General features: G+C 40.7%; 1 non-coding gene across 1 annotated transcript; it reads right to left on the minus strand.

The window, feature by feature from the left end:
* Window positions 1-11,498: 11,498 nt before the first annotated feature.
* On the minus strand, window positions 11,499-11,572 carry Trnat-ugu (transfer RNA threonine (anticodon UGU)). Its single transcript has one exon. It is a non-coding gene; the product is annotated as a tRNA-Thr (tRNA).
* Between the last annotated feature and the right edge of the window lie 12,361 nt (window positions 11,573-23,933).

The following is a 23,933-nucleotide window of genomic DNA, read 5'->3' on the forward strand; positions in this document are numbered from 1 at the left end:
AGCTGCAAAATACTAACGCGAATTCTCTACAGACGAATGGAAAAACTGGTAGATGCGGACCTTGGGGAGGATCAGTTTGGATTCCGTCGAAATGTTGGAACACGTGAGGCAATACTGACCTTACGACTTATCTTAGAAGAAAAATTAAGAAAAGGCAAACCTACGTTTCTAGCATTTGTAGACTTAGAGAAAGCTTTTGACAATGTTGACTGGAATACTCTCTTTCATATTCTGAAGGTAGCAGGGGTAAAATACAGGGAGCGAGAGGCTATTTAAAAATTGTACAGAAACTAGATGGCAGTCATAAGAGTCGAGGGGCATGAAAGGGAAGCAGTGGTTGGGAAAGGAGTGAGACAGGGTTGTAGCCTCTCCCCGATGTTATTCAATCTGTATATTGAGCAAGCAGTAAAGGAAACAAAAGAAAAATTTGGAGTAGGTATTAAAATTCATGGAGAGGAAATAAAAACTTTGAGGTTCGCCGATGACATTGTAATTCTGTCAGAGACGGCAAAGGACTTGGAAGAGCAGTTGAACGGAATGGACAGTGTCTTGAAAGGAGGATATAAGATGAACATCAACAAAAGCAAAACGAGGATAATGGAATGTAGTCAAATTAAATCGGGTGATGCTGAGGGAATTAGATTAGGAAATGAGACACTTAAAGTAGTAAAGGAGTTTTGCTCTTTAGGAAGTAAAATAACTGATGATGGTCGAAGTAGAGAGGATATAAAATGCAGACTGGCAATGGCAAGGAAAGCGTTTCTCAAGAGAAATTTGTTAACATCGAATATAGATTTATGTATCAGGAAGTCGTTTATGAAAGTATTTGTTTGGAGTGTAGCCATGTATGGAAGTGAAACATGGACGATAACTAGTTTGGACAAGAAGAGAATCGAAGCTTTCGAAATGTGGTGCTACAGAAGATTGCTGAAGATTAGATGGGTAGATCACGTAACTAATGAGGAGGTATTGAATAGGATTGGGGAGAAGAGAAGTTTGTGGCACAACTTGACTAGAAGAAGGGATCGGTTGGTAGGACATGTTTTGAGGCATCAAGGGATCACAAATTTAGCATTGGAGGGCAGCGTGGAGGGTAAAAAATCGTAGAGGGAGACCAAGACATGAATACACCAAGCAGATTCAGAAGGATGTAGGTTGCAGTAGGTACTGGAAGATGAAGCAGCTTGCACAGGATAGAGTAGCATGGAGAGCTGCATCAAACCAGTCTCAGGACTGAAGACAACAACAAGTCTATCCGTGTCATAGAGAAGAGCGGCCTAAGAGACGATCTGGCATTAAGTCGATTCTATAGCAAATGACACAAAAGGGCGGATTTCTCAGGTTTTTACTACATATAAACACTTTTCACGCTCTCCCGTGCAACGTGGCTGGTAGACCTCCCTTGATGCAAAATCGTAAGGCCTTAGCTCATGTCCAAGACAGCAAAGCCGGCTTGGAAGTCAATAATCGATAACTGAAACTTGAATTGTACTGCTTCTTACTGGCTATTACATCAACTTGGAAGCTTCGTCTGTGTTCTACTATGGTGCTTTCAGTGTCTCCGGATACCGCAGCACGCAACATAGCTTTGCAGACGATAAGTGTAACCGTTTCGTAGAGAAGAGCGGCCAAAGAGACGATCTGGCTTTAAGTCGATTCGATAGCATAAGACAAAAACGGGCGGATTTTACAGTTTTTAGTACATATGAACACTTTTCACATTCTCCCGTGCAACGCGGCTGCTTGTCCTCCTTTCATGCAAAACCTTAAGGTCCTAGCTCATGTCCAAGGCACCACAGCCGGCTAAAAAGTCCATAATCGTTAACTAAAACTTGATTTGTACTGCTTCTTACTGGGTATCACATCAACTTAGGAGCTTCTTTTGTGTCTTATTATTATTTTCAAATCAACAGCTCATTGCATGCACTCCTTACTAGAAACATGAATAATCTCCACAAAAATTTGGAAGTTAATTACTTTGGTGCAAGAAAGTCTCGATCATTCAGGAAAACGAATTTTCAATAACTTGTCAGCAGCCATACAAGTTCTACTACTGTCAAAATTCAGTTTAAGAGCAGCCTAAAGGATTTATTTAACCATCTCCTCCGACACCATTAATGTATTGAATTTTTTAGTAGAACTAGGGCGTGCGCGATTGAGAGTGAGTGAGGAGTGAGTTAGAAAAAGAGAGAGAGAGAGAGAGAGAGAGAGAGAGAGAGAGAGAGAGAGAGAGAGAGAGTGGGGGGGGGGGGGGAGGGTGTCAAATAGTACGAGTACGATCAGAAGTACGTTTAAATTTTCATCCCTCATTTCACGTCGATGATCAGTCCACTTGCGATCTGTGGAAGGTGAATTAGCATATTAGTTTCCCACTGAGCATCTCCTCATTATGGATTATTTGCAACAGAAACTACATATAGTCTAATCTAACCGTCTTGTCTGTCCTATCTCTGTTGAAGGGTACACATGAGACAGATGCCTTCTTATTGTTGTTGTTGTGGTCTTCAGTCCAGAGACTGGTTTGATGCAGCTCTCCATGCTACTGTATCATGTGCAAGCGCCATCTCCCAATACCCACTGCAACCTACATCCTTCTGAATCAGCTAGTGTATTCATCTCCTGGTCTCCCTCCTCGACCTTTACCCTCCGCGTTGCCCTCCAATACTAAAATGGTGATCCGCTGATGCCACAGAACATGTCCTACCAACCGATTCCTTCTTGTAGTCAAGTTGTGCCACAAAGTTCTCTTCTCCCCAATACTATTTAATACCTCGTCATTAGTTAAGTGATCTACCCATCTGATCTTCAGCATTCTTCTGTAGCACCTTATTTCTAAAGCCTCTAGTCTCTTCTTATCCAAACTCTTTATCGTCCATGATTCACTTCCATACATGGCTACACTCCATACAAATACTCGGATAACACACTTCCTGATACGTAAAGCTATACTCGATGTTAACAAGTTTTTCTTCTTCAGAAACACTTTCCTTGCCATTGCCAGTATACAATTTATATCCTCTATACTTCGACCGTCATCAGTTATTTTGCTCCCCAAATACCAAAACTCCTTTACTACTTTAAGTGTCTCAGTTCCTTATCTAATTCCTTCAGCATCACCAAACATGTTTCGACTACATTCCATTATCCTCGTTTTGCTTTTATTGATGATCATCTTATATCATTCTTTCAGGACACTCCACTCCATTCAGCTGCTCTTCCAGGTCCTTTGATGTCTCTGACAGAATTATGTCATGAGCGAACCTCAAGGTTTTAATTTCTTCTCCATAGATTTTAATTCCTACTTCGATTTTTCTCTTTTTTTCCTTTACTGCTTGCTCAATAAACAGATTGAATAACATCGGCGATTGACTAGAACCGCATCTCACTACCTTCCCAACCACTGCTTCCCTTTCATGCCCCCTGACTCTTGCAACTCCCATCTGGTATGTGTACAAATTGTAAATGGCCTTTCACTCACTGCATTTTACCACTGCCACTTCAGTATTTGAAAGAGTTTTCCAGTCAACATTGTCAAAAGATTTCTCTAAGTCTACAAACGCTAGAAACGTAGGTGTGCCTTTCCTTAATCTAGCTCTTAAGAGAGGACTTAGGGTCAGTATTGCCTCATGTGTTCCAGTATTCCTACGGAATCCAAACTGGTATACCCCGAGGTCGGCTTCTACCAGTTTCTCCATTCGTCCGTAAAGAATTGGCTTTAGTATTTTGCGCCTGTGACTTACTAAACAAATAGTTCGATAATTTTCACATCTGTCAACAACTGCTTTCTTAGAGATTGGAATTATTATATTCTTCTTGAAGTCTGACGGTATTTCGCCTGTCTCATACATCTTGCTCATCAGATGGTAGAGTTTAGTCAGGGCTGGCTCTCCCACGGGTGTCAGTAGTTATAATGGAATGTTGAATACTCCCGGGGCCTTGTTTCGGCGTAGGTCTTTCACTGCTCTGCCAAACTCTTCACGCAGTATATTATCTCTTATTTCATCTTCATCTACATGCTCTTCCATTTCCAAATTCTGTTTTCAAGCACATTGCCCTTGTATAGATCTTCTATATACTCCTTCCACCTTTCTGCTTTCCCTTCTTCGCTTATAACAGGGTTTCCATCTGAGCTCTTGATATGCATACAAGTGGATCTCTTTTCTCCAAAGCTTATATTTTTTAATAATTTATTGTTCCGTGGGACCATATTAAGGAGAAATCTTCATGGTCATAGAACGAGTCAATACATGAAATTATAACACGATAGTAGAAACAGATAAAGTGAAATATAAAAACATATTAAGGCGACAAGTTGTAAGTTTAAATAAAAAAATTAACTACGTAACACTGAAATTTGCATAATTTTTTAGCTCTTCCAGGAGCTCCTCGACCGAATAGAAGGAGTGAGCCATGAGGAAACTCTTCAGTTTAGACTTAAAAGATTTTGGGCTACTGGTAAGATTTTTGAGTTCTTGTGGTAGCTTATTGACAATGGATGCAGCAGAATACTGCACTCCTTTCTGCACAAGAGTCAAGGAAGTGCATTCCACATACAGATTTGATTTGTGCCTAGTATTAACTGATTGAAAGCTGCTAACTGTTGGGAATACGCTAATACTGCTAACAATAAACAACATTAAAGAAAATATATGCTGTCAGGGCAATGTCAGAATTCCCAGACTATTGAATAGGGGCCAACAAGAGGTTCTCGAACTTACACCCCATATAGCTCGAACAGCCCGTTTTGAGCCAAAAATACCCTTTTTGAATCAGAAGAATTACCCAAAGAATATAATACCATACGACCTAAGCGTGTGAAAATATGCGAAGTAGACTATTTTCCATGTTGAACTGTCACTAATTTCAGATACTGTTCTAATGGTAACTAAAGCAGCATTTTAGTTTCTGGACAAGATCCTGGACATGGGCTTTCCACAACGGCTTACTATATATCCGATCGCCTAGGAACTTTAACTGTTTCGTCTCGCTTATAACATGCCCATTCTGTCTGATCAAAATATCGGTCCTTGTTGAATTGTGAATTAGAAACTGCAAAAACTGAGTCTTACTGTGATTTAGCATCAAATTGTTATCCACAAGCCATGAACTTATTCCATTAACTACATTATTTGATACTGTTTCAGTATTACACACGAGATCCTTCACTGCCAAACTGGTGTCATCAGCAAACAGAAATATTTTTGAATCACCTGTAATACTAGAGGGCATATCATTTATATAAGTAAGAAACAGCAGTGGCCCCAGAACCGACCCTTGGGGGAATGCCCTCTTAACAGAGCCCCATTGCGAATGATTATCACTACCACTCTCAATATCGCAGAGAATTACCTTCTGCTTTCTGTTCTTAAAGTAAGAGGGGAACCAATTGTATGCTACTCCCTTACTCCATAATGGTCCAACTTGTGCAGTAATATTTTGTGGTCAACACAGTCAAAAGCCTTCGTTAAATCAAAGAAAACACCTAGCGTTCGCAACCTTTTATTTTATCCGTCCAAAACCTCACAGAGAAAAGAGAATATAGCATTTTCAGTTGTTAAACCATTTCTGAAACCAAACTGTACATTTGACAGCAAATAATGTGAATTTAAATGCTCCAGTAACCTTGTATATACAACCTTCTCGATAACTTTAGCAAACACCGATGGCATGGAAATAGGTCTAAAGTTGTCAACATTATCCTTTCTCCCTTTTTATGAAGTGGCTTCAGTAGAGAGTACTTTAATCGGTCAGGAAACCGACCACCGCTAAAGGAAAAGTCACAGATATGGCTAAGTACTGGGCCAACATACACAGAACAATACTTCAGTATTCTGCTAGATACCCTGCCATATCCATGAGAGTTCTTGGTCTTTAGTGATTTAATTATTAACTCAATCTCCCTCTTGTCAGTATCATGGAGGACCGTTTCAGGTAACAGTCTCGGAACACTTTTTTCTAAGAGCGCTATATGATTCCCTGTTGGGGCTAGGTTTCTATTTAGTTCACATGGTACATTCACAAAGTGATTATTAAGTACTGTACATATATGCGACTTATCAGTAACACGAACATTCCCACTACGCACTGATTCTATATCGTCGACCTGTCTCTACAGACCAGCCACTTCATTTACGACTGACCATATGGTTTTAATTGTATCCTGAGACATAGCTATTCTATCTGCATACCACTTTGCCATACCAGTTTACATATGATTATATGAATTAAGGAGATCTACCAGCATCCTTTTACTTGCACAATCACCTTACAATTAATATTGAAATCACCACATATAAATAATTTTTTGTATTTCCTACAAAGTGTACCAAAAACCTCCTCTAGCTTTAGCAAAAATGTTGTGAAATTGGCGTCTGTGGCTCTGTAAATAACAATTAGAAGTTTAGCTCCATTAAATTTAACCATACCTTCACAACATTCTAACACCTTTTCAGTGCAGTACTTAGAAACATCAATTGACTCTAATGGGATGCTGTTTTTCACATACATGGCTACTCCCCCACACCGAAAAGAGCTCCTAGAAAAGCTGCCAGCCAACCTGTATTCTGGTAAAGGAAGCCTCTGAATTATCTCCTTATTTAAGAAGTGCTCAAATATACCAATAATTTCAGAGTCAACATCTATAAGCAGTTCACTAACTTTATCTCTAACATCTTGTATATTTTGATGAAATATACTAATTGTCTCATTACTTGGATACTTAAGCTTTGTCAAAAGTGGATCTTTTGTTAGAGAGACTTCCCTTAAGCAGGAACACCTATCAGCTGACTGGTGCAGCTCTAACATCAACTACTGCAGGAATTTTCCCATGAGTGATCCCACCACCTCGATCTATGCTGTCACTTTAATTTTCCTGTAGGCGGTGTCTATCTTACCCATGGTGATTTTCGCCTCTACATCCTTACATTTGTCCTCTAGCCATCCCTGCTTAGCCATTTTGCACTTCATGTCGATCTAATTTTTGAGACGTTTGTATTCCTTTTCGCCTGCTTCATTTACTGCATTTTTATATTTTCTCCTTTCATCAATTGAATTCAATATTTCTTCTGTTACCCAAGGATTCCTACTAGCCCTCGGCTTTTTGCCTACTTGATCCTCTGCTGCCTTCACTACTTCATCCCTCAAGGCTACCCATTCTTCTTCTACTGTATTTCATTCCCCCATTCCTATCAATTGTTCCCTTATGCTCTCCCTGAAACTCTGTACAACCTCTGGTTCTTTCAGTTTATCCAGGTCCCATCTCCTTAATTTCCCACATTTTTGCAGTTTCTTCAGTTTTAATCTACAGTTCATAACCTATAGATTGTGGTCAGAGTACACATTTGCCCCTGGAAATGTCTTACAATTTAATACCTGGTTTCTTACCATTATATAATCTATCTAAAATCTTGCAGTATCTCCAGGTCTCTTCCACGTATACAACGTTCTTTCACGATTCTTGAACCAAGTGTTAGCGATGATTAAGTTATGCTCTGGGCAAAAACCTACCAGGCGGCTTCCTCTTTCATTTCTTACCACCATTCCATATTCACCTACTACGTTTCCTTTTCTTCATTTCTCTACTATCAAATTCCAATCACTTGTCACTATTCTATTTTCATCTCCCTTCACTATCTGAATAATTTCTTTTATCTCATCACACATTTCATCAATTTCTTCCTCATCTGCGGACTACTTTTAAGATTATGGTAGGTGTGGGCTTCATGTCTATCTTGGCCACAATAACACGTTCACTGTGCTGCTTGTAGTAGCTAACCCGCATTCGAATTTTTTTTTATTCATCATTAGACCTACCCATGCGTTAGGTTCATAGTGGCCTTCCTAATACTTAAATCTATATTCGATGTTAACAATGACGCCGGTGGATAGACTATATGAAATTACTGATCGTCGATAAAGTCGCGAATATAACCGACATGCTATTGGGCCCTTCGCAGGGAAAGGGTTTTCGCCGCAAAAAGCGGGAAACTGGAATCCAGCAAATGAGTAAAAAATATATATTCAGTGACAAAAAATTAGTGTACGTACACAACAATAGTCTGGGATTTCTGTATTACATAAAACAGTTTTTGTGATTGTATCTTGCAGCTTTAGTTATTTTTAATTAAAAGAGATTTTAAAAGGACAGAAAGAGCGTTTTGGTCTACGCTACACATCGTTCTGTTAGTATAGTCTTGACTTCGTAATCACTTTCGTGGACTTCTGCAACTCTCAATCAAAATCTCCAACCTAATCGAGACAATACGCTACGATACAGCCGACATGATGACAAGAGAATGGGCTACATCAAACTCGAAGTAATTTTATATAGATAAGGATCTCAATGACCTGTGTACGTCTAATATAAAAGATCTCCTAACTATTCTCCTCAAATAGATCGCCATCTTCACTTGACCTTTAACTGAAACTGTTTCAGAATTAAAGACTGAATTCAAAGAAAATTTGGCTTCCAGTCACAAAACTAGAAAAATAAAAATAATAAAAGTGAGAATGTGAAACAGGTTAGCAATAACCACAAACAGGAGATTCTACAGAAAATCAAAGTGAGAAAGGAAATTATTAATATTATCGACCGTTTAGGAACTCTATGCTACGAAAGGGATGAAACCACATATAGAATAACTGGTGGAAAAGTTAGTGTGTTTTAAGATTAAATCCAAACAACAATTAGAGAAAAATATATCGAAGCTAGGCCTATATTACGAAAAATTGCTAAATCTCGAGGCATATTGTGTCCTCCAGTATTTGATGAAGTGTTTGTGCCCCTAGCACGGATAAAACAGGATCTACAGCATCAACAGAAACTTCGGATATGTGTTTCATATTTCATCCAAGCCTACAGTCTATAAACACTAAAACAAAATACCACTACAGGGAAACTACCTACGAAGAAGTTCTTGGTAAAACTATGTAGCTGTAGTTGCCTTGGACTAACGACGTGTGATTATCAATGTAACCTGTACAGACTGTACGCTTTCCAAAGCTGTTATCCATGAAAAAGCTAAACGACGTTTCGTGAACAAAACACAATTTAAGACCGGACAACTAATAAAATTATCTGACAATAGGCACTGTTGAAAATTTGTGCCAGACCAGGATTACCACCCGAGTCTCCTGGTTACTAGGGAGAGGCAATGATCACTGTGTCCGAATTACGCAGTGGTCAACATAATAGCACGAACTGCCCGAGCATGCCGTTCGTCAGATCCAAATTCTCAATTTCTCCATAGACTGCTAATGCAGTGCTCCTTGAACATTATCCTCCTCGCCTTAATTAAACAGACACAGAATATATACAAGCTTGGCCTTACGAACATTGCAGACGCCGTCTATGCAACACGCGTCACACTTCAAAGAGTTTACCAATACATTGCATTGTTTACTATCGACCACGGATCAAGCAACGTAAAAAGCACTGCGTCTACTGAGATCATGATTCAGAGTTTTTTTTTAAAAAAAAAGAAACTAATAAGTCGCCTACATATTATAGTTGCTGCCGAAAGAGGAGAATCACTATTTTCCCACAAACGGAAATATAGTTAAAATTACGCTTCTAATTCGGCTAGTTTCGGCGGTTACTAAAATTTGTAGTGAAAGTTACATAGGGAACTCTCCCGTCCCCCCACCAGAAACGTAGTTTTCGTCGCTGTTGTGCGACTTTTGTACACAGCCAGAGAAAGTGTGTTAAACATGGCGCGGACGGAAACACTAGGCTACGCTACAAGGAAATCTGCTTACACAACGTTTACTCGGCATTAATAATCGTTGGCGTAAACATCTCTCAATCAAATTACCCCCTTCCAACCTAACTTAGATCTCGGGCTACACTGCCCATAGGCCTGTCATCACAACCAAAATTTCAGTGTGTGGGGGATATCCTGTATTTCTCGCTAATCTCTCTCTAGGCAAAAATGTCAGTTATTGTAGATTGGTGGCAGTCTCAACTACAAGATTTACTAATGATAAACACTATTGAGGCGGCTCGTAATTTTAGAATAGTTCTCTTCGTCTTACTTGGCATAAATTGTTCGCTGGCGTCCCAGCAGCTAGCTCCTTCAGTGTCTGCTTCTGCCATCGCACCACGCCAGTCTGTTGTTATCCTAGCAGACAGAACGCACCGCACATCCGACAACTTCGGAACCACTCAACTGGCCAGTTAGCAACTGAGCCGAACACTGTTTACACCGTCAAAGGAAAACTATGCAAAGATGTACACTCGAATGGCACGACTGAGTAGTACACACACACACAAACACACAAACAGTAATATCTGTAGGATGTCCATCGACACGCGCAGAACGAAATTCTTCTCGCGAACGTACAGCGTCTCCGAAAAAAATCTAGTGACTATATTCCGGCATTACGGCCAGGTTCTCATTCAAATGAGCAAAAAATGTTATATATTTTTTTTGAGACAGTGAAAATACACTTGAAGGATCTGTTTGGGAGTTACGAGTGATCATACTATGAGCTTTATTTTAGATTTTCAGTAAAAAAAAATGGCGCCCGCAATTATGATTTGATCACGCGGACTGCGTGCAGTGTGGCCTCTCAGATGTTACCTGAAATCAAAAATGGATGACATCAGTTGATACTAAATTACTTCTCTGAAATTGAAAATGGAAAACATCAGTCGATATTACATAAAATTTATGGGAGCGCATACCTAACCGCAATGAAACAACCGTAAATTTAACGATACGGTGCTAATTCGAACTCTGAGTTCGATTTTTTGGGTGGTTTATTTCACTCCTTATGCCTTCACAAAAATTACTTAATATTAATCAGTGTCATATATTATAGGTATAAGCTCCTAAGAAAAGTGTTTACTTTTCTGGGTCAGAGGTAGAAGTTAAGAGATTGAACCATTTTTAGTTAATGCTGCATGCCGTTCTGAGAAAATTGTTTCTCCAAAAAAAAAAAAAAAAAAAAAAAGTTCAACGTCTAGGGAAACCTTTTAGTTATATTATTACTTCGATTTGCATGAACTGAGGGTTACATGTATATTTTTAATGTCGCTGAACACGAATCTGCAGTAAGATTTTCAATATTCAAAACGGCTAATGCAATACGGAGAGCACAGGATTATGCTTTGTCCAATTTTTACCAAAAATGCATTTTCGTTATTTACGTTTAGTGTGCAATCCAAGGAGCACTTTTCAACCCTTCCTCTGGCTGGAATTGTTCCTAGATAGCAACTCCCTGTTCTTCGTGGCAGGAAAAGCCGTTCTGTCTAACCTGGATATGCAGCACTCGTTATTCGTCAGTGTTATCGGCGAGTATGTTTGCAGTATGAATCATTTTGTGCACGTGCGTCACGGGACGAGCTTTGATCTACATCTATATGGATACTCTGCAAATCACATTTAAGTGCCTGGCAAAGGGTTCTTCGAATCCCCTTCACAATTGATAGTTAATTGAAACCCTCAGCTGCCGACAGGTGTTGTTGATATACTTCGATGGGGACAGCTGAAAATGTGTGCCCCGACCGGGACTCGAACCCGGGATCTCCTGCTTACATGGCAGACGCTCTATCCATTTGAGCCACCGAGGACACAGATGAATACCGCGACTGCAGGCATTTATCCCTTACACGCTTCCCGTGAGACTCACATTTCCAACCGGCCACAATCCACAAACGTAATGTACGTAATAGGTGTTTGCCCATCCACTCAATACTGGCCCACACTAAGGTGACGATTCCCGTAAGATTTCGGGCAATCTGTGCGCATTCGCACAGACGAAGGTCAATGGCTGGGTAACGTTTAACCATATATATGAAGATAGTAACTGTTCTCGAAAGAACAGGCGCCACTGACGACCGGGCAGCTTCTCTAGAATACATGGTAGACCGGCCTATGTGGCCGAGCGGTTCTAGGCGCTTCAGTCGGGAGCCGTGCGACAGCTACGGTCGCAGGTTCAAATCCTGCCTCGAGTATGGATGTGTGTGATGTCCTTAGGTTAGTTAGGTTTAAGTCGTTCTAAGTTCTAGAGGACTGATGACCTCAATTGTTAAGTCCCATAGTGTTCAGAGCCATTTGAACCATCAGTCCCTGTGCTTACACACTACTTACATTAACTTATGCTAAGGACAACAAACAAACACAACGATGCCCAAGGGAGGACTCGAACCTCCAACGGGGGGAGCCGCGCGAACCGTGACAAGGCGTTTGAGACATGGCGCATACCCCGCGCGGCTCATGGCAGTCGTGACACTGCTTCAAACAATGGGCTGTAGAAACTTTTTTAAAGCACGGATTAAGAAAAAAACCTTTCCGTTCCAAGAGTCTGGACAAGTACACCTTAAAAAAATGCAACTACAAAGAAATTGAATTTTCGAACTTTTTGGATGAGAACCTGTCCCTACGGAACACCGTTGATAAAATGTCACAGGGATTATGTACTCAGGTTTCACATGTGGATTACCAATTCCTAATCGAGGAATTTGCATCTCCCACCTTGGAATTCTCAGTACAGAATTTTTATCCATTACGAGATTCTCAGCCACTTGCAGAAGTGATTTCCCGTGATTCTGCAAAACTTTTCCGTTAGCCAATCGTAGCAACTATAATATTTGGTTCCTGGTGCATGACATGTCTCTTAACTTAAAGTGACCAACTCATTTGCATAAAGAGCTAACTTATCATCCGCTTCTTTACTTGCGTAGACCGTTTATGGTCTTCAAAGATTTTTTTTTCTTTAATCGTTTTTTTATGTCTTTTATAAACTGCAACACTTTCTAAACTTAACGCCATTGAAGCATCGTCTTTTACTGAATGACCAAGAAACAATGCCGACAGCTGGAGTCGAAGGTTTTTGTTAATCAAGCCGTTTGTATTCTTGTGGTGATATCTCCATAGAATCTTTCATCCGCAACACATATTTCTTTTATATAACTGAGAAGTGAAATACCTGTTTTCATAGATGCAGATTTAACATATTTTAATATAACGCAATAAATATTTCATTAAAATTTTCATCCCCTTACTATCGAAGTTCCAAAACCACTGAAACACATAGTTTTTAAAAATTCTAACAGAGGAGCCGAATACGAATTGTCAGATATATTTAGTAATGCTTTCATAATGAACCATTTTGAGAAACATCTCACACCCTTTAGGAGTTAGGTTTTCAAAAACAATTAAACATGTATTCTTCTATTTAGAACCAAGGAGCCAAATTCAAATCTTCATCCATTTAATTCTAAAAATGCTTTCATAGTGAAATATTTCATAAAACTTTTCATCCCCTATTTCACTCTATTAATGAGTTAAATTTCCAAAATCAACGAAACACATTTTTTTACATCCAACTGAGAAGTCAATTACCTATTTTCATAGATGTAACTTTAACAATGCTTTAGTAGTTCTTTAATAATGATTTATTTTCAAAAAACCTTCACTATTTATTCTATCCCCCCCCCCCCCAATGAAAGAATTTCGGAAAATGATAAAAACCTTTTTTTTTGTTTCTGGCTGAGAAACCAAATGTCAATTTTCGTAGTTTTGTAGTTCTAGCTTCAACAGTGACATAGGGACATATTTTTTTTAAAAAAAAACTTTTCAACCCATATTTCACCCCCTTAGGAGTGGAATTTCGAAAAATCTCTTCTTAAATGGTGCTTTCAGCGTAATATTTACACCTTCATCAAATTTCAAGTCTGTATACTTTGCAGGTTGGGCTGGAAGGCGATGAGTGAGTGGATACATGTGCCCCTATCGCATCTCCTTGGAGGTTGTAGTTCCAAAAACAGTGAAACACGTATATTTCAATAACAGAATTTCCATATATTTATCTTTAAAAATTCTTTCACACTGAATTATTTTCATAAAACATTTCATCCTATATTCCCCCTCATTATGAATTGAATGTATCAAAAACAGTGAGACATGTAAATTTTTTTTATTTTTACTTCAACCGAGAAGCCAAATTCAGGTTTAAATATATTTAGCTTTAAAAATGCTTTCATAATTAAATATTTCATGAAACATTTCATCCTCTATGTAATGGGATTGTGGTAGTGACACACCAAAATCACAATAGTAATCCGTTGTAGTTGCTACACATTTTATTACAATCAAAAGCATTATAAAATCACAATCACAAAAATACAAGAGATTGCCTTATAAGGCCAGATCAGATGGACAAATAATAAATAAATTTTTTTACGTGGAACAAGACCCGTTAAACTTCAAATTTGGATATGACTAGGTAAATATACTTAGGTAAGGCTTTACTTAAATAGTACAAATGTGCATAGAATGTGCAGCAGAACTCTCATTACTTCCAATCAGCAGAGAAACAGATTAAGCCTAAGAAACAGATTTTTTAACGTTTGGCTACTCAACTTTCCATAACAAAACTATATACAAATGATTAAAGCAATTAAGGAGGTACTTTATTTTTGACCAAACCGACCTTCAAATTTACTTACTCAATTGATTAATCAACAATATTCTTAGAATGATTACAACTAGAACATGACCATATGACAATTCCCTTAAAATAAGGTTGCTTCAATATTTTCGTGTGAATTGGCGATAGACGCGAGCAGACCAAGGATTCAAATCAATGCGAGAGATCCACGAGACAGGGAGTGACATAGAAATATACTCAACTTGACAGTGCAATTGAACTTTGGATGCTATAGTTCTCCACCGGAACGATGGAATCACGCGAAAGTGACAACATAACCGAAGATGTAAAGGAGAGGACATGGCCTTAAACATCTCTCTGCCGCCGTGGTGCTCTGTTCCCAGTATGCTAGCGTCGACCGCTGCCAATTATCTCTAACACAACACACATCAAGGGTAGAGAGTTTTCTGAGACATATACTACACAACCTTATCTGGAGAACAGGTGATCATTACAACTGAACTGAAACAAATGAGCCTCCGTCAGTTACTTGCCCAGTGCCAGCCCTTAAACTTTGATTAATAAGTTCGCTAAAAGTCATGCCGAAGTTAAGATGACAAGATTTATCTCCAGGTTCCGCATATTAGGGGCAGAGACAATGAATTGGCGACGCTCTTAGCCGTATGTTCGCGGGAGAGTCTGGGGAAGGCAAGGGCCACGTGGAGCCGGATCTTGGAGCGAATTTCCTTCTCTCTGAGACACCCGGTTTCTTCTGCGACTCAGCCGGCAATCAGGCTGTGGACCCCAGGTGGGGACCGAATAGGCAGCAGTAGGCGGATGGCGACGTCGTTACTGGCTATTGCCCTGTTGCCTTCGGGGGGGCGGGGGGCTCTTGTGTAAAGGGGGAGACAACCGTGGTGAAGTGAAGGTCTCTATTCCACAGGAACGAGTTAGCATGATATATCCACGATTCGGTGGTCGGGGGTCATTTGGCGCTATACAAGACCTAGAACCGAGTTCGGGAACACATGTTTTGGCCCAACCTATATCGCGATGTCAGGAGATTTGTTGGCAACTGTGTCCAGTGTAAGCGCGGTAAGCCCGATGTGGGTCCGTGCAGAGAACTACTACAGTCGCTTAGGGAGCAGTGTCCTCTGGACCGCGACTCAAAGATCGAAGCAACGATCGATGGAAACTGGCGCCAGAAACGCACCAGCTCACTCTATTTCATCCCCTTAGGGGTTGAACTTCCAAAAACACTAAAACACGTATTTTCTTATTTGTAACCTTGAAGTCAAATACCAATTTTCGTAGATGTAGCCTTAAAAATACTTTCATAGTTATTCCATAATTATTTATCTCAAAATAAAATGTTCACCCGCTATTTCACCTCATTCCCAGTAATAATGGAACACATATTTCTTTATTTCTGACCTAGAAACCAGATACAAATTTTCGTATGCCTAGCTTCAAAATTACCTTAATAGCTACATGTTTCAAAAATCCTATAATTTCCTGTGTCTCCCCCTTTCAGTGTAGGAGGGATAGTGTCGTACAAGAGACAGTATACTCAGTAGACAACGAACTGCTAGTTGTGAAATCAGCGACATAGGAACCGAGACTGACACAGAAGGTGCTGAAGGTGAAGCACACTAGACTCGTGTCTACCACGGCTTCTAATAATATCGATTTACCATGAACGGAAGTTCCGAAAAGTGAGCAAGTAATTTTACAGTAAATTCAGTACCGATGGAGAGGATATACAACGAAAAACATTTCTATAAAATTTCAGAAATAATGAAATATTCCACTCAAGTCGCGCGGCAGAACACGCAATGGATATGCTTGCACTTAAGACGGAAAGCCCCACGTGCTTACGCAGGCTTACGACAGATCTCAAAATTCGGCAGTAGGCGTAAGCCAACCTCGTGTGCTGCTACCTGTTGTTGATGCCAGGCATCAAGGTCTCAGTAGTACGGCCATGCACTGGAGAGTAGTTGCTTTGTAAGCACTCCGTCTTCAGTCCACGAGTGGCCTACTGGGACGGGACCATCCGACCGCTGCGTCCATCCGTGGAGGATGCGAACAGGAGGGGCGTGGGGTCAGCACACTGCTCTCCCCGTCGTTATGGCGGTTTTCTTTGACCGGAGCCGCTACTATTCGGTCGAGTAGCTCCTCGATTGGCACCACGAGGCTGAGTGCACCCCGAAAAATGGCAAGAGCGCATGGCGGCCTGGATGACCACCCATTCAAGTGCCGACCACGTCCGACAACGCACTTAACTTCGGTGATCTCACGTGAACCAATGCAACCTCAGGGGCAAGGCCGTTGCCGCAGATATTTTAGAGTAGTTGCTAACGTTTCATAATTATCTAGTTTACGGGGAAAATGTAAAAATGGCGATTGTCACCGAAGCTACAACTAATCGGAATTTCTGGTTAGTTATCAAGTGGTCTTGTGTGCGAGCCTGAATTTTTCATCCTTTGCGGTGGGAATGATTCAAACCTGTCATGTTCTTCTTATGAAGTGTTCTATTTATTTTACACACAATGATCATTTGTAGTTGTGTTGAGTTACTACCTTGATAAATTTTTGGATGGCGCACGTATCATAACTGAGATCTGCGCTTGCGCTTAATGGCTGAAGGTGAATTAGCGTAATGAGTAGTAGCGAATGTTATAGTAACATGTTTGTAAATTATTTCAGGTAAATTACGTTAGTCGTGTAATATTATCCGTATACCAGTACAGTATGTGGGCCCATTACGTTAGTCATGGAATACTATCCGTATAAGACTATGTCACCTTGATGTCCCGGAATTTGCTTTAATTTTGGAATCCACGAAAGAACTGGAAATTTTCCTTTACACAGCTTTCCATATAACTTCTATTACAGTGATTCAGTCTTGTCTGTCACTCGACTTTTCTGATCGGGAAATAAATTCTATCGCTCAGATGCTTATTACCTCTTCGTGTTTCTATTTGCCGATATTGCTCATAAACACTTGCATATCTCAAAGTTGCTATGGACAGTGATGGAACGACACACTTTTCTATGGCGACACTGCAGTTTAGAGATAGAAAAACCGATCGGTTAAAACGATATGGGTATTTTAGTTCTGAATAACCCATGTCTTTCGGTATTTGTTTGCTCTCGGTTATAACAAGTATCTTTTTTTTCCTGATAACCACGTAAAAACAGATATATCGATTAGCCACAGCAGCCGCAGTAAAATTTTTAGTTTTCAAGTAAACCTTTTTTTAAAAAAGACGAGTAATTTTTATTCGTAAGATTTCCATAGCTCTGAAATACTGCGTTATTACAGAAAAATGGGAAAAGTGATGTATGCCACTTTAATAACACTGCTGACAGAAACGAGCAACAAATGGATTGGTCCAGCATTGCCGAGACAATATTGTGCCTGTTATACAAGCAGTGCGCGAGACTGGACGCAGTTTCTCGCTGTTGTCGAACGTCAGTTGTAACACAGAATGGCACCATCTGGAAGTCTGGAAGTATTTTACGATATGCGGTAACGAGTGAAGCACATGGGTTGATTTGGTCGACTTGAAACATCATACAAGGAAACAAGTTAAAATTTCCGGGATAAAAATAGAAAGTGCCTGATCTGCTGCCTGTGTCTACGTAGTATGCCGTTATCTGCTTGTAGCCCTTGAAAACAGAGAAATTAAAACGAAAAAGAGTTCTCCAGCCGAAGTATTCACCCTTTATTGCAGGACTATACGTAACTCCCGCATAGTGCTGTGATAACCGATTACAATATAATTTTTGAGCAGAGCTTCTAAAAACTAAAATCAGTAGGAGAATACTGGCAGTTTTCTGTAGTACGGAAGCACTCGCCATATTTTGAGAGAAGCAGCGAACAGCTGACAAAGTTTTATTTGACTATTTATTTTAAATTATGTCCGAAAGAACAGACACCATATCCATATACGTATATGGTTCTGGCAATACCAGCCATGACCTTCTTCTGTGAAGATGCACACGTATTCCCCGAACTGTTACGGCACTTGGTAAGAATGTCTTCCACGAGTAATGAGTGTGTTGGTGTGAGACACTACGAATGTAGTGTGTGCACATACTATGTGAGTCTCGCGGGAGGCCTGTGCGAGATAGTCCCTGCAGTCACTATCGTCTGTGCCCTCGGTGGCTCAGATGGACAGAGCGTCTGCCATGTAAGCAAGAGATCCCGGGCTTTAGTCCCAGACGGGGCACACATTGTCACCTGTCCCCGTTGATGTATATCGACACCCGAGAGCAGCTGACGGTATTAATATAATTCTAATTTCGTTCTGGACGGCTGCAGGTCATCATAAAAGTATTTAATTTTACGTGTTGATTCCATTTATCAAGAAACTGAGAAAGTCAAATTTTTTAAATCTTTGTAGGATTCCTACGTTTACTAGAGGAAATAATGTAAATAAAAGACTGAAAATCGGTTATTACAAGCACTGGAATAGTGACGGGCTTTAACAATTAGGTTAAAGTGAGCCGAAAACCAGTTGTTTCAGCGATAACCGACATTCCCACTGGAGTTCTGCGTGGTAAGATTGACGCGCAATTGACGCATGGTGCACGGAATGGCAATTGAATCTCAATGTAGACAAGTGCACTCCGACAACAGAGGAAGTGGGTTACAATACGCTTGTTCGCCCACTGCTTGAATACTGCTCAGCAGTGTGGGATCCGTACCAGATAGGGTTGATAGAAGAGAGAGAGAAGATCCAACGGAGAGCAGCGCGCTTCGCTACAGGATCATTTAGTAATCGCGAAAGCGTTACGGAGATGACAGATAAACTCCAGTGGAAGACTCTGCAGGAGAGACGCTCAGTAGCCCGGTACGGGCTTTTGATAAAGTTTCGAGAACATACCTTCACCGAAGAGTCAAGCAGTATATTTCTCCCTTCTACGTATATCTAGCGAAGAGACCATGAGGATAAAATCAGAGAGATTAGAGCCCACACAGAAGCATACCGACAATCCTTCTTTCCACGTACAATATGAGACTGGAATAGAAGGGAGAACCGATAGAGTACCCTCCGCCACAGACCGTCAGGTAGCGTGCCTAGTATGGATGTAGATTTAGACATCTAGGACAGTTTTTCAGGAAGGTTACTGCAGCTCTGATGTTCTCAAAATGAACGGGCCAGCCATTGGCGTCCTCGAGGGGGAGGGGAGGAGGTGGGGAGGGGAGAAGAGGCAAAGGGGCACTTTCACCCATAGCCCCCAACCCTCCCTGGAATCTGGAGTAAAGAGGTTTTATTCGTTACAGTATACTCATACTCTTCCAGATAAGACTTCTCCACAATACTGCTAAACCTTAGCTTTGACCAGTTGTAGCGCTTATAGAGTTAGGGTCTTGCAGCTTGTTGCATCTCGTAACTGACCAGCTGATTTGTACACACAGTGCCAGTTTCAGAATCATGCACTCCAGCCCCGACGCGCCTCCCGCACTCCCCTCCACTGGAAATATTTCTGCAGATTCCAGTCTGCCACTGTGCATATGTTTTGATAACATCCTGGTTTTAATAGCATCGAAGGAACAGCATTGTGCAGTAAAGGGTAGACCTAGCACAGAACACACCATTCACATTGAAACGCATCACTTAGTAGATGGTGAAGTACTCTGAAGCTAGCCAGATAGAAACAGAAGTTCCTGGCACTATATTTGACCCAAATTCTAATCTTACACTAATCTCTTGTATCTACCTACCACGCCCTCAAAAAGCCAACGATTTACTATTATCAGAAGTTCCGAAAAATGAGGAAGAAATTGGCCCACACTTTTTTCCGTTGTGTATTATTTCGATTCCCCCATAAAGGGAATGGACTTGTAGCCACAGGTTACACAAGCGATAGATGGCTTAAAATACATAAAAAGAGATGACAATAAGAGACGATTTTTAAAAACACAATGATACACGGTATTTTCGATTTTTACAGGAAAATAATGGATGAAAAAATAAAGGTTTTTGAAAAATACGCTGGTGGACAATATTGGGGAATTTTTATCTTTATAGATGACTAGCGGAAAAGCATGGCGTTGACCAGGCATTTATTTACAGCTGTGCGTCCACGCCCGTACAATGCAGCGTCTGGCCTTGTCCTGAATTTTTATAACGTATCTCCTGAAACATGTGTCGTACAATGATATAATTTTGTAGGTACGTTCAGCGTCATATGCGGATACTGTCTGCGAAATTTATTGCGAATATAGTAGCAAAGAAGAAACAAATTTAAATGTCACGAATGCTGTGATGCCCACACACTTGGGTGCAACTAATGTACACGGAATGCTTGGCACGATCATTATAGCTACCATCACCTATGGTCGAAATTGGACCATCTGTGTCGACGTGGTGAAAATATAAATGTGCATAACATGGTAAACGTCCATTCTTTCGAGCCATCGGACCTGATCTACGATCAAAAATATCTTGTAAATGTGGTAGGGGCCACGGCCTTGCCGCAGTGGATACACCGGTTCCCGTCTGATTACTGAAGTTTAGCACTATCGGGCGAGGTCGGCACTTGGATGGGTGACCATCTGGGCCGCGATGTGCTGTTGCCATTTTTCGGGTTGCACTCAGCCTTGCGATGCCAGTTGAGGAACTACTCGACCGAATAGTAGCGGCTCCAGTCAAAGGAAACTACCACAACGAGTGGGAGAGCCAGCTCCTCCTCCACCCTCAGTGAGGATAACGTGGCGGTAGGATGGTCCTGATTGGCCACTTGTGGCCTGAAGACGGAGTGCTTTTTTAAAGTAGTGCTGCCTAGATAAAACTGACAGTCTAGGCTCAGGGACTGTCCACGGTAAATGCTGCATTGGACCTACGAATACTATTAAAATAACAGTTTGAGTTCTCTTTAATTGTCCAATCATCTGAAGTGAGTCCTTATTACAGTGAGCTGAAAAATAGATTTTACGTTAATGGAAGATAAATTTTATGTTTCCAGAATGAGATTTTCACTCTGCAGCGGAGTGTGCGCTGATATGAAACTTCCTGGCAGATTAAAACTGTGTGCCCGACCGACACTCGAAATCGGGACCTTTGCCTTTCGCGGGCAAGTGCTCTACCATCTGAGCTACCGAATCACGACTCACGCCCGGTACTCACAGCTTTACTTCTGCAAGTATCCGTCTCCTACCTTCCAAACTTTACAGAAGCTCTCCTGCGAACCTTGCAGAACTAGCACTCCTGAAAGGAAGCTGTGAGTGCCGGGCGTGAATCGTGCTTCGGTAGCTCAGATGGTAGAACACTTGCCCGCGAAAGGCAAAGGTCCCGAGTTCGAGACTCGGTCGGGCACACAGTTTTAATCTGCCAGGAAGTTTCATATCAGCGCACACTCCGCTGCAGACTGAAAATATCATTCTGGAAACATCCCCCAGGCAGTGGCTAAGCCATGTGCCCGCAATATCCTTTCGTTCAGGAGTGCTAGTTCTGCAAGGTTCGCAGGAGAGCTTCTGTAAAGTTTGGAAGGTAGGAGACGGATACTGGCAGAAGTAAAGCTGTGAGTACCGGGCGTGAATCGTGCTTCGGTAGCTCAGATGGTAGAGCACTTGCCCGCGAAAGGCAAAGGTCCCGAGTTCGAGTCTCGGTCGGGCACACAGTTTTAATCTGCCAGGAAGTTTCAAATTTCATGTTAATGGCGGCAAATTAACTTTACCCTAATGACACACAAGGTCAATGCCGTTCTATCACATAAAGTATTCTCAGATCGAAATGTTTAGCATTACAAAATCTGCAATGTAGATTCATCATGCCACAATTATAATTCTCAAAATAATTTGGAGCTACGTTCAATGCATATTTAAATGCATCTTTCAAAACAATAACAGAATTCTCATTAGATCATCATTACCAGTGGCTAGAGAATTCCTATTATTTCGTCTACCAAAAACCGCGTCTCACTATGGCTACTTCAGTACAGTTTTGTTTTCCACTGCTGACAATGGAAACGATCTGGTAGATGTGGCATTGTAGATGCCCAGTATGCGTGTCTTAATGGAAATAAACCGTCTGGAACGTTTACCCTTGAACGTCCCTGGAATGGGATTTCATGGAACGTTATTACTTTCCTGTGTCCATTTCTATCACACCAGCTGATCGCCATGACTGGGGAGGGGGAGGAGGGGGTGAATTTAAAGTTGGCAGCACTTTGAGTGGCAGAAAAACCGAAGAAAACCTAACGTTTACGTCATTTGTTTGACGTAGTGCCAGTTCGTCACATAGGACGTTTTTCTTTCGGAAACGTTTACATTCATCGTCTGGCAATCAATGTCGCCTGCCGAGGTATGCAGTCGCACCACTCTGTACGAAATAGAAGCTTAAGTTGATGGAGTCGACAAGTAAGCAGCAGTGTCTGTCTTGTTTTAGATATGGAAAATTCAATTATAGGCCTTATTTGCTGCCTTGTAGTTGACATAGGACCTTGCGATTTTGCACGACCGAGGTCCGGTAGCCACACCACACGGGAAAATGCGAGGAGTGTTAATGTGTAGTAAAAACCGAAGAAAACCTTACGTTTTCTACATTTGTTTTCCTAATAACGAAATGGGAAATCGTCAGAATGAACGCTTTTCTCTCAGAAACGTTTACATTTATCGTCTGGCAATTAATGTCGCGTGCTGAGGTATGCAGTCGCACCACTCTGTACGAAATACAGTAGGTTCTAAGGTGATGCAGTCGACAAGTATGGTCGCAATATATTGTCACCTCGAAATACATCGACACCTCGAAATAAATCAACACCTCGAAATAAATCGCCACCTCGAAATAAATCGCCACCTCGAAATAAATCGCCACCTCGAAATAAATCGAAACCACGAAAGAAATCGAGACCCAGAGATAAATCAAAACCTCGATATAAACCGACACATCCAAAACAACCGACACATCGAAATGAGTCGAAATATCGAAATGTATAGACATCAAGACGCATTACGACGTACGAAATGGATCGATAATTCGAAATAATTCGAGGTCTCGATATTATGCGTGGTCTAGAAACACATCCATATCTGGAAATATATCGATACCTCGTAATACAAAGATTTCTCTAAAAAGAGGGATATCTAGAAATTTATGGTTACTTGAGGTATAGAGATATCTCGAAATATATCGATATCTCGAAAGAAATCGCTATCTGGAGTACACCTATACATGGAAATATATAGATACCTCGAAATATATAGACAACCCGTATTGTGTCGGTATATCAAAATAAATCGATATCTCGACATAACCGGATACATTGAATCAATCGATATCTCGAAATACGTCGACTATTCGATATAGACAGATATATAGAAATAAATCGACTGCTCAATACAAAACTGGGCCTCGAAATAAAATGGTATATCGAAATGAATCGATAATGTGATATGTATGGATGTCTCAAAATAAATCTGACCTCTAAGAAAACGATTCACGAAATAAATAAATAAATATCGAAATATATCGCTAACTCGATAAATAACGATATCTAGTGGTCAGATATATGTTTCAAGATGACAACACATATCAGTATAGTTCGAT

The sequence above is a fragment of the Schistocerca gregaria genome, unplaced genomic scaffold, assembly GCF_023897955.1.
Source record: "Schistocerca gregaria isolate iqSchGreg1 unplaced genomic scaffold, iqSchGreg1.2 ptg000455l, whole genome shotgun sequence".
Classification (NCBI taxonomy): domain Eukaryota; kingdom Metazoa; phylum Arthropoda; class Insecta; order Orthoptera; family Acrididae; genus Schistocerca; species Schistocerca gregaria.